We start from the raw sequence: 9,597 nt of genomic DNA on the forward strand, positions 1-9,597 counted from the left end.
CTGAAACAGCTGCTGAGATGAGGAGGCCTTCCAAAAGAAATTTCAAAGAAAACCATCAGAGGGCAGATTTAACAATATGGATCTACCGGTAACAAAAATAGATTCCACTGCAGCACATACACTTGGTCTTCAGGAAACAGTCATTATTTTTAAAAAAAAAATAAACTAAAATTAGATGCATTGGGAATATAAAAATAGCTTTGGAGAAAAGTTTAAAAGAGTTTAACTTTTATTTTTGCAATACCAAAAGACAAACTTTTTTTTAAAAAAAAAATGCAATCTGCAAGGAAACTTGGAAGTGTACATTCACTAACATATATAGATACTCTTACTTCTATTTATCCATGTTTTATAACAGTTAAAACTTTATTAAATAATAATATATACTGAGAAATATTCATTTCCCCCTTTTAGATCTTTAAAAGATCTATCAATCTATCTGTTTTATTTCTTTTTAGTCTTATTATAATCCTTTTATTTTATTTAAAACAAAGATATATTTTTGAAGAAAAATGTATGAATAAACATAATTATAAGATTATACAATTATAACATTAGTAATATATACCAGAGTGTATGAAATTGTTTTATGTTATAAAAAGTATACATTTTTAACAGTGCCAAAATCTCCACTACAGTTGGTCCTCGACTTACAACAGTTCACTTAATAACCATTTGAAATTACAACGCCACTGAAAAAAATGACGTATGACCATTTTTCACACTTATTGCAGTTGCAGCATCCCCATGGTCACGTGATTTCCATTCAGATGCTTGACAACTGACTCACATTTATGATGATTGCAGTGTCCCGGGGTCATGTGATCATCTTTTGCGACTTTCTGACAAGCAAAGTCAATGGGGAAGCCAGATTCACTTAACAACCATGTTACTAATTTAACAACTGCAGTGATTCACTTAACAACTGATTTAAAATGAGGCAAAACTCACTTAACAAATTTCTCACTTAGCAACATAAATTTTGGACTCAATTGTGGTTGTAAGTTGAGGATTACCTGTATATTATGTTTATAAATGTTAGACAAAAAAACAAAAGAAAAAAAAAGAAAAAGGTGCAAAAAAACCTTAAAATTAATATAGATAAATATTTAATTCTGACTTCCCTCTTCCTTGTGCTCCAACTGATTTGCAGTACCTTTTGGCATAAGCTTTAGAAACCATAATATTTGTTTCTACCTTGCTATATAATCTATAATATCTATGGCATTCTTGCTTAAATTTAATTAAACATTAATAATGTTAGTTCCACTATTATTGCATATACTTCACGTACTGAATCTTGCTGATGCTATATCTTTTTCCTGGTGTGATCCAAAGAGTATTTTTATAGCTATAAGCATGTATTTTAATAAATTATGATATTTTTTACTGGTATGATCTGGAATTACATATGGAAATACATTGTGGGTTTTCTTTCAAATCATACATCTTGTATTAAAACATTCTTGATGAATGTCCATGAAAAACATACCAGTGAGTCAAAGACTGATGTGCACAATGACTGTTCCTTCCAACTTCCATGCTTTTTCCGCACAGGAAGCCACTGACCTGAACCCAGCTCCCAACTCTACTTCCTTGAGGCCACATCTTATGACCTGCTGATTCTCCTCCAACTGAACAGGCTTGATTTGGCCGGCCCCATCATGCTCACTGACAGAGCAGAGGTTCTATAAAGGTGGCTATGACTTGACCCAGGCCAGATCATCTTGCAAAACTCTCATGTATTCCTTTGGGGCTGCTGCAAAATATTCTTCTTATGCTCCAGGGAGGAGAGAGATCAGAAAAGGCAGCAGAGGTGTTATCCATAAAGATTGATAGACTTTTTTGCATAGAATTTCTGTGGATTTTTGCATTGAAATAAATAACCATATGATATTAAAGAATCTTATCTGAGTTCCCCCTTCACTACCCCTGCCCCCCAATAAGATGCTCTTAGCATGTATTTGTTATTGTCCAATTTTCTTCCAAAACATAGATTCTCAACAGGATCCTTCAAATTGTTTTCATATGAGAAACAGGAACTGACAAAGATTTCACGCAGTTATTTCATTAGCTGCCAAGAGATGGAGATATTGTACTAGTTTGAGTGCAAGGAGATATCGAGTGAGCAGCATCAAATGCAATGCTGCCAGTTCAACTTGCACCATATTTTGTAGGGAATTGTTTCCATGTCTAAGGGACACCTTCTCCGTAATGTTCAAAGAACTATTTATTATTGTTCTCTATGTCTGGGAATGGTAAAAAAGAGAAATGTTGGCATTATGACTTTCAACCGCTAGAGAAAATAACAAGCTCTAGGGTAAGACTGAGCAGCCAGTCAGAAAGCATAGTTCAAATTTTGCTTCCATTTTAAATGTCTTAGTTGCCTTTAAGGAAGAAATTATGATATTGAGAAGGATAAATACACTGATGTACTTTGCATGTCTAAAATGTACTATATTATGATTCCAACAGAGGAAAGACTTATCCTTACTTTTCATGAAATGGCCTCTTTACCTTGCAGGCAACAATTATGGTTTTCCAGGCACTAGCTCAGTACCAGATGTCTGTATTAAATAAGGTGACCAGATTTTAACACTGGTAAAGAGGGACATTGTGGGCGTGGCTTATTTTGTGGGCGTGGCTAGCTGGTCATGTGACTGGGTGGGCGTGGCTAGCTGGTCATGTGACCGGGTGGCCATGGCTATGTCTATAGGGTAAGGTGAACAGATTTTAACATTGGTAAGAAGGACACCATTGTGGGCGTGGCTTATTGTGTGGGCGTGGCTTGGAGGCCATGTGACTGGGTGGGTGTGGCTACCTGGTCATGTGACCGGGTGGCCATGGCTATGTGTATAGGGACTACTCAGAGGGCTGAAAAGTCATTTCTGACAGGTCCTCACACTTTTGACTGGTCCTCACACTTATGACCATCCTCACATTTATGCCCGTGCAGCATTCTTAACAACCATGTCACTCATTTCACAACTGCTTCTCTTCAACAAGGTGACAAGATAGGGCAAAAATGTAAAATGTGAGAACAGTCGTAAGTTCGAGGACTGGTCAAAAGTGTGAGGACCAGTCAAAAATAACTTTTTCAGCCCTCTGAGTAGTCCATATGCACAAAAGGACTAACCAGAGGGCTGAAAAAAGTCATTTCTGACAGGTCCTCGCACTTTTGACTGGTCCTCACACTTATGACCATCCTCACATTTATGCCCGTGCAGCATTCTTAACAACCATGTCACTCATTTCACAACTGCTTCTCTTCAACAAGGTGACAAGATAGGGCAAAAATGTAAAATGTGAGGACAGTCGTAAGTTCGAGGACTGGTCAAAAGTGTGAGGACCAGTCAAAAATAACTTTTTCAGCCCTCTGAGTAGTCCATATGCACAAAAGGACTAACCAGAGGGCTGAAAAAAGTCATTTCTGACAGGTCCTCGCACTTTTGACTGGTCCTCACACTTATGACCATCCTCACATTTATGCCCGTGCAGCATTCTTAACAACCATGTCACTCATTTCACAACTGCTTCTCTTCAACATGGTGACAAGATAGGGCAAAAATGTAAAATGTGAGGACAGTCGTAAGTTCGAGGACTGGTCAAAAGTGTGAGGACCAGTCAAAAATAACTTTTTCAGCCCTCTGAGTAGTCCATATGCACAAAAGGACTAACCAGAGGGCTGAAAAAAGTCATTTCTGACAGGTCCTCGCACTTTTGACTGGTCCTCACACTTATGACCATCCTCACATTTATGCCCGTGCAGCATTCTTAACAACCATGTCACTCATTTCACAACTGCTTCTCTTCAACAAGGTGACAAGATAGGGCAAAAATGTAAAATGTGAGGACAGTCGTAAGTTCGAGGACTGGTCAAAAGTGTGAGGACCAGTCAAAAATAACTTTTTCAGCCCTCTGAGTAGTCCATATGCACAAAAGGACTAACCAGAGGGCTGAAAAAAGTCATTTCTGACAGGTCCTCGCACTTTTGACTGGTCCTCACACTTATGACCATCCTCACATTTATGCCCGTGCAGCATTCTTAACAACCATGTCACTCATTTCACAACTGCTTCTCTTCAACATGGTGACAAGATAGGGCAAAAATGTAAAATGTGAGGACAGTCGTAAGTTCGAGGACTGGTCAAAAGTGTGAGGACCAGTCAAAAATAACTTTTTCAGCCCTCTGAGTAGTCCATATGCACAAAAGGACTAACCAGAGGGCTGAAAAAAGTCATTTCTGACAGGTCCTCGCACTTTTGACTGGTCCTCACACTTATGACCATCCTCACATTTATGCCCGTGCAGCATTCTTAACAACCATGTCACTCAATTCACAACTGCTTCTCTTCAACATGGTGACAAGATAGGGCAAAAATGTAAAATGTGAGGACAGTCGTAAGTTCGAGGACTGGTCAAAAGTGTGAGGACCAGTCAAAAATAACTTTTTCAGCCCTCTGAGTAGTCCATATGCACAAAAGGACTAACCAGAGGGCTGAAAAAAGTCATTTCTGACAGGTCCTCGCACTTTTGACTGGTCCTCACACTTATGATCATCCTCACATTTATGCCCGTGCAGCATTCTTAACAACCATGTCACTCATTTCACAACTGCTTCTCTTCAACATGGTGACAAGATAGGGCAAAAATGTAAAATGTGAGGACAGTCGTAAGTTCGAGGACTGGTCAAAAGTGTGAGGACCAGTCAAAAATAACTTTCTCAGCCCTCTGAGTAGTCCATATGCACAAAAGGACTAACCAGAGGGCTGAAAAAAGTCATTTCTGACAGGTCCTCGCACTTTTGACTGGTCCTCACACTTATGACCATCCTCACATTTATGCCCGTGCAGCATTCTTAACAACCATGTCACTCATTTCACAACTGCTTCTCTTCAACATGGTGACAAGATAGGGCAAAAATGTAAAATGTGAGGACAGTCGTAAGTTCGAGGACTGGTCAAAAGTGTGAGGACCAGTCAAAAATAACTTTTTCAGCCCTCTGAGTAGTCCATATGCATTAAAGGATTACAGCAATAGAGAGGGATGAAGGAATGGAAATTAGAGTAGGAGTGAGGGTAAGAGAGGGAGGAAGAGAGGAGGAGAAGGAGAAAGAAAGAGGAAGTAGGGAGGAGAAAAAGAGGGTGGGGGGAAGAGAAAGTAAGAAGGAAAGAAAAGAGAGAGGTGGTAGGTTTGAGGAGAAAGATTGCTGTACAATAAAAAAGATGAAAGGGAAGAAAGCCAACCCCAAGCAAATATAAAGATATTAAGATAAAGAATGAATTGTTAAACTTTAAAGAATAAAAGAGAACAAATATGAATAAATAGCAATAATTAGAAACACACATACAAACATACAATGTATTTTCTTTGAACAGAATATTTGGCTGGTTCACAAATTTAAACAGCGTTTAGTCATTTCAATTAAATTTACAATTTCTATATTTCCTTTTTGCCATATTTATTCCTCATCTATTTTTTAAAAAAACCAATATTACCCTTCATCCTCATCTCTAATCTTAATCAAATTCAATTTTTCCCTTCTATTCTATATTATACCCCTTCCCATTGTCATCTATTTTTATATCCATCCTCACATTGTTTAATTGTGTAATTATGTAATACAGTTGTTTAATACAAATTCAACATTTTAATATAAATCAATTAGTTATAAAACTATCTTTTTTGTATATTAATCAATATGAACATGAATATTCCAATTATTTCCATGCAATCCAATTTCTTACAAATCAATTAATTATATTTACCAATAATAATAAACCAAATAATTTCTCCCATATATTCCTCCGAACCACAACTTAACCATTTCTGCTTTCAACACAATATACAATTAATAGTATCTCAATTATTACAATTCCCTAGTTAAATACAGCTTTTTTTCCTTTGTGTTTTAAAATCTTGAACTCTCCTCCTAAATTTCCCATTGTTTGCAGTTTTTCACCTACCTTTTTTGGGGAGGAAAAATAAAAATAAAAATAAATCTCTCTCTGCCTCATTTTGTCACGCTGCACCAAAGACCCTGGTTTCGGTTTCGTTTTCGTTTCTGAAGCTTAGCTAGGGGAAAAAAAAAACTGCTTTACACTGATTGCCTGTAGGGCGGCCCTTTGAAGCCCCGGGCAAGAGTTTAAACAGTTTTTTTTTCTTTTAGCCATCAGCTGGGGCTCAAGAAAAATCGGGACTTTTTTGAAACGCCGCGGGACGCGGGACAAATTGCTCAAAAGCGGGACTGTCCCGCCAAAAGCGGGACGTCTGGTCACCTTAGTATTAAACAGCAAGGGTTGTCAAACTCAAATTCATTGAGGGCTGCATCTGGGTTGTGTTTGACTTCGGGGCGGGGTATGGCCAGAGTGGGCGTGGCCAGCTGACATCACTTGTGTCAGGGGCACCTTTGGTGTCCCGAGCACTCTGCCAGTGAAAACGGGCTCCTGAGCTCCATTTCCAGCTGCAACTGCCTCCTGCAACCCTCTGCCAGAGAAAACACAGCCCTCGCGAGCTCCGTTTTCAGATGCAATGGCCTCTGTTTTCACTGGCTTAGGCACCGCAGGATGGTCCTTTGCTGTTTCCAGGGTGGCCCTGCAGGCCAGATCTAAGCAACCCGCAGGCCGGATCTGGCCCCTGGGCCTTGAGTTTGACACCCTGTCTTAGATATTACAATTATGCTGCCAACCCATAGTGATTTGGTCCCCTGACGGATGCACCATGAAAATGGTACGTTAACTCAAATGGAACAGGTAATGACAGCTGGGATTATGACAAGTCTGAAGATTCCCCTTTCCCATGATATCTATGGGGCTCCATAATCCAGTCTTTCCTTCGAGCAGAATGTCTCATAAAGACAGAGAAGAAGGAACAAAAGGCAAATTTCTGCCAAGTAAATCATGCTGTCTTATCCAGAATCAGTGCAAGAGCAGTAGAGTTCCAACAAGGTGTTAACACTGGGTTCTCTTGACCTCCTTCTGGCAACAACCCTCTATCTGCATGCCAGCAGTGTCTTGCCAAAAGCTCTGTACAGGACAAGGTGGCAGCTGATATATTTAAATGATTCTCTAGTAGTATTATTGTGCATAGACCCAAATTGGTTGATTATGATATACTATAAGTGCTTAAACCTCACGGTTTAATACAAGGCAGATATACAGTGTAATAGTGGAATGACAGGACAGTGGTGTGATGGCCTAGTGGTGAAGACATTTGCCTTCCACTCAGAAAGTTGATAGTTCAATCCTAGGTAACAACAGACATTTTTCTCTTAGGGCACAAAGAAAAAATAAATACTGTAAACTCCATATAGGTGTAGGGAATGGCATTCAGCCAGTAAATGCTCAGCTCCATCCAGTTGCCCCGACTCTACCCCAAATTAAGGGATTACAGGGTCATAAAAAAAGAGTGGAATGACAGGACCATTTCCCTGCTCTACTTACCTCCCATATAGAACCCAAAAGGATTTGAAAACTGGAATTTGTGGCTTAAATAAAGTAAAGAAAGGAAGGAAAGACAATTCCTAAATAAAATTCTGCTTGTGGGTCAATTCCTTCTGATTCTGAACCACAGTATTTGTTTTCAAGTTTATTCAGCTCGGCTATTAATGACAGAATGGGCAGAGTCTAGAAATGATGGATAGAGTCCTGCAGTCTGGCCCACTCTGTCAACTTGCAAAGCTTTCAAATTGCCATGAGCAGGAGGGGGGGAGAACTGAAGTGAATTACATACATTCTTTCTGACAGCAATCAGAAGGAGGGTGTTAGGTTTCACAGCCAGCCAAAGTGGTTAATTGGAGAATATGATTTATGACATGGCCAGAGAGGAGGGGAGAGACAGGGTCATAGGGGAACGTAAATCTACGTAGGATCAGTCCTAACTGCATCCGAGTATTGCCGGAATGTTGCTCCTAATAAATGAATATATTTCCTTTGAAGTCTGGATCATGGCTCATGAATTAATTAGGGCATCTATCGGAAACTTGACACACTCTTTTTCCTGCTGTTGTACCATAAAGGGCTGATGTCTTTCCTACCAGCTGGTGATATGCTGAAGAGGAAGGGCAGCAAGGAAAAGGAACACGTCCCTCGCTTGTCTATCATGGGCTGCTCTTAAATAACCAGGACACACCGTTCAACTTCTGCCATGGTGTTGAAATGCAGTGTGGCATTTGCCATAAACTATCTGGACAATTGAGTTACTCAAATATAAACTATGGGCTGCGGGGCCAAAAGTTACAGTCTTGTGTTGCTGGTGCTTAGAAGACTGAAATGGTTTCTGCTTTATTTTGGAGGACAACTAAAAGTTCTGCTGCCTTCCTCCAAAGCTCTGTCCAGCTTAGGAACAGGTATCTGCCTCTGTAATAGTCTGCCATGAAAGAAGATCTTGGACATCTGTCTTCAAAGCACTCCAACACCTGAAGCAAACTGAATGCACATTCACAGCAGCAGCATCCTACATGTGGATCATCCCTTTTGGAAGTTTCCTGGGTCTAAACATCCTACTGTTTTCCTTTTTTTTTTTTTTAATATTCTCAGTTCTTTAGGAGTTTTGTCCTCTCTCAAATGGACATTATGGTGCTTTTCAGATACTGTATTTGTTGTGGCCTGCCAGCGGCCAGCAAAGCTGGCAGCAGATTCGGACAGTGAGGAGGTTGGGGAGGAACGTGGGCCAGTCCTGGAGTCTGGGGAAGGCTCAGACAAGGGCTCTGAGTCAGAGGCAGAAAGAGGGCCAAGGCCATCTGGTAGTTCTTTGCTGCCTCCGGAGTCTGACATCAGCGAGGCAGAAGAACAGTGTGAGCCTGTTCCCAGTGTGCGCATGCGCAGAGCTGCCAGGAGACAGGAACAATCAAGGAAACAAGGTCAATTTGGGAGTAAGATTTGGAGATGATTGGCCCCTCCCATAAGACGTAAAAGAGAAGTGAACGGGACATGAGCTTTTGCAGGAAGCAATTAGTTCATCTGGCTGATTCAAGATTTGAAACTTCTGTTTGTGACTCTACCAGGTTTGGCCTTGCCCTGCATCTGGAAATTAGCTCTTTGGCAGCGTTCCATGTGAGATAGGTGGGTGTTGATAACCTTCCTCTGAAAGACTGATAATCAAGACTTGCAGACTGTAAATGAAAGTAATTTACAGCTGTATGAATTAAAGAGGTTTGCCGGGACTAAGTTTGTGCTGTTTAATTTCTAAGGAAGCCTAGGTCAGAACAGTATTTTTAAATTGATGTATATTAGGCATGGAGTTTTATCATAATATGGTAAAAAATCACTCTGGAAAACAGCTTGTAAAAGATGGGATATATGTATGACACTAAATTGTTCCTAATTTTTCTCTGATCTGCTAGAGAATCATTGCACAAAATTTTACTACCCAAGCAAGGAGGATGGGCTCCTGAGTATGCTGTGTCAGAAAAATACCTGCCATTGCATGGAAGGTAAAGCGTTAACCTGATAAAAGCAGGTGTTTTCTCCTGAGATAGAAATTCCCCAGGTCAAGAGCTTGTTTGCAGTCTTTGCATCATCTTCATATTTACTTGGGAAGTTCTTACCTCCCTGTTTGGTTACATAGTAATGAAAAACCTTCAGAGGAAGGAACTTC

The sequence above is a fragment of the Pituophis catenifer genome, unplaced genomic scaffold, assembly GCF_029215685.1.
Source record: "Pituophis catenifer annectens isolate HBS135680 unplaced genomic scaffold, rPitCat1.0.hap2 SCAF_2, whole genome shotgun sequence".
In the NCBI taxonomy this organism is placed as follows: Eukaryota; Metazoa; Chordata; class Lepidosauria; order Squamata; family Colubridae; genus Pituophis; species Pituophis catenifer.